Source organism: Cynocephalus volans, chromosome 2 (genome assembly GCF_027409185.1).
Source record: "Cynocephalus volans isolate mCynVol1 chromosome 2, mCynVol1.pri, whole genome shotgun sequence".
Taxonomy (NCBI): Eukaryota; Metazoa; Chordata; class Mammalia; order Dermoptera; family Cynocephalidae; genus Cynocephalus; species Cynocephalus volans.
Genome location: NC_084461.1, coordinates 29,637,761 through 29,640,455, shown reverse-complemented (window position 1 = coordinate 29,640,455; position 2,695 = coordinate 29,637,761). Strand labels below are relative to the sequence as shown.

Here is a 2,695-nt window from a genome sequence, read left to right as displayed (position 1 = left end):
GCTCAGAAAAAACAATTACAGAGTAAGAGAAGGAGAAAGAATAGTCAAACACATGGGCAACATGTAGAGAAAATTGATTAATCTGAATAAAGGATATCTGGGAGTCTCTTATTTTTGCAACTTTTCTTTATGTTTGAAATTATTCAAAATAAAGTTTTTTAAAAAGGCACATAATCATAGTTAAGGAATGTATGAATTATTTTATCCCAAACACTCACACATACACACACACACTTAACTGAGATATTTCCATGGAAATAATTTATCTGGGGTAGGAGAAGCACAAAAGGGATCATTGTGGAGCATTAGGACCATGTTCATCAGCTCTCCTGCTTAATGGAAGAGCACGGGGAGGGAAGCAGACGATGGTAATAGGCTTCAGAAACGGAAAACGGCACGTCCACTTGTTACTCTGCCTGCTCCCGATAAATATGAAGCACAGCGCAGAGGCCACCGGGGGCTGGTCCACACTGGCACTTCATCTGCTTTGTTTCAGCCATTAAATCCCATCCGCCAAAGAACTGATTTCCTCAGTCTCGTCTTTCTAAATCTTAATTCCGTATCATTAGCTCCTGTCTAGGGCTTTGACTTTTAGTTCAATGTCAATGGCCTTTCTAGGCTTATTTTTCTATTGTAAACCAAAAAAAACCTCCTTTATTTTTGAAGCTAGATAATTTGAAAGATGGCTGTCAATAAACAAACAATCACACAGATAAACCATGACTGAGAAGGAAATTTTCTCGTGAGGAACAAGGGGGAGGTGTCAGTGGTAATTGGAATGGGATTGTCACCCCCACCAGAAGTTACAGTTAAGGATAGAAGTGCATTGCAGAATGGTAGATACCGTGGTTTTACTGATATGATAGGTAGAATACAATTCAATATGTAAGGCCCATCTGACAAGGGTTTATTTATATTTAGCTTTGCTTTTGTAACTTTCCACTGGTCTGGCCTTTGTAAAAGGCAAACCTACTCGTTTTCTTCCCCCTTTCCCCCTTACTGAGGCAAATAAGTATAAAAATATAAAACTGGTAGGCCAAACCAAAACGTTGGACAGAGCTATGATTTTAGACTTGGCTAAGGCTGTTTTACCTCAAAATGGGTAATGACCTTTGGAAGAGACATTAAGGTTTCAAGGTCACAAGGCACCAATTAGTACAATGAGGCAAATTTATCTGGCCAAGAAGAGGCTAATAGAATAAAGGAGTTAATGTGGCTTCTCTCCAGGGTAGGTATCTATGGTGGCAGAAGATGGCAATTCTAGTTGAAACTTCCCATGTCTAGGGCTGGCCTGTGGCTCACTCTAGAGAGTGTGGTGCTGATAACACCTAAGTCTATGGGTTCGGATCCCATATAGGGATGGCTGGTTAGCTCACTTGGGAGAGCGTGGTGCTGACAACACCAAGTCAAGGGTTAAGATCCCCTTACCGGTCATCTTTTAAAACAAACAAACAAAAACTTTCCACATTTATGTTATAAGGCTTCCTTTCTTTTAAAAGCATATATGTATAATCAAGTATTAATTTTACCCACAGAACTAAAAATAGTAGAGGTACCAAGAAAAGCAAACATATTTCAGGGCCATCTTTATTAAGAAACTCTTTGGGAGAATAAAATTGCTTTCCAATTGCTCATCTCAAATTCTAGGTTTTAGTTAATCTCAGCTTCTGAGGCTTAATTTTCCTGCCACTGGAGTTTTCCATTTCTTTAGTGAGTAGCCATTCTAGAGTTCCCTGGGAGAAGTCACTAAAGAAACAGTTAAAGGGAAAGGAACAAAGGATGTCAGTGGGTATGTGAGTATCTGAGTATCCTATCAATCGGGGAAATCGGGGCACGAGCTGCTCTGTTCATCAGTTCATATTTGACTTGGTATCTACCTTACAAAACTCGCAGCACACAGAAGGGACACGGTATCTACCTTACAAAAACTCGCAGCACACAGACGCTTGTAGAAGGGGGTTTATGGCAGCACTGTTGGAATAAGGAACATTTAGAAACAAGTTAAATGTCTTATACTACAGAACTGATTAGGTAAATGATTTGTCCACGTTGTGAAGTACTTTGCAGCCATCAACAAGAATGAGGTAGAGGTGGACCATGTCGGGGGTAGCAGCTGCAGCCAGACCCCAAGCCGGGCCATCCCCGCCACCTGCCGGGTAGTCCTGGGCGACGTTGGGCAGCTCCCGCGGGGGACTACAGCGCCACCCCCGGCGACATGCTCTTCAGCACCGCCCTGGGAGGTACCGGGATTATCTGTGATCGGGAATTCCTGATTGAGTGTTGGGACTCACCTGTGACCGAAACACCCCCGAGGGACCTGTCCACCATTCCTGGGGTCATCAGCCCAGCCAGTGACGAGCCCCCCATGGAAGCCAGCCAGATTCATCTGCGCAATAGCCCGGGAGACAGGCAGGCAGGCGGCGAAGAGTCGCAGTTTGAGACGGACATTTGAAGGACCAGCGCTGGACCGAGCAATGCCTGTGGGATCCTCTGGCCCTTCTCGGGAGAGGTGTCGCCGCAGCCAGGCCTTACGGACGTGATGGCACGAGCAGGCGTCGGCCGTGGGGTCAGCCACCCCAGCCCTCTGCTCCTTGCCTCAGGGCACCTGCTTCCCCTTCCTCTTGGGGAGCACCAGCAGATACCTCCTTGTGCCTCCGCCAATGCAGGGGCTGCCTCCCCGAGGGGAGTGACTCGG

The 2,695-nt window shown here is 45.5% G+C and overlaps 1 pseudogene; it reads left to right on the top strand.

Annotated features, from left to right (window-relative positions):
* The first annotated feature begins 365 nt into the window (after nt 1–365).
* Nucleotides 366–2,452, top strand: LOC134370426 (eukaryotic translation initiation factor 4E-binding protein 1-like; annotated as a pseudogene).
* The last annotated feature ends 243 nt before the right edge of the window (nt 2,453–2,695 follow it).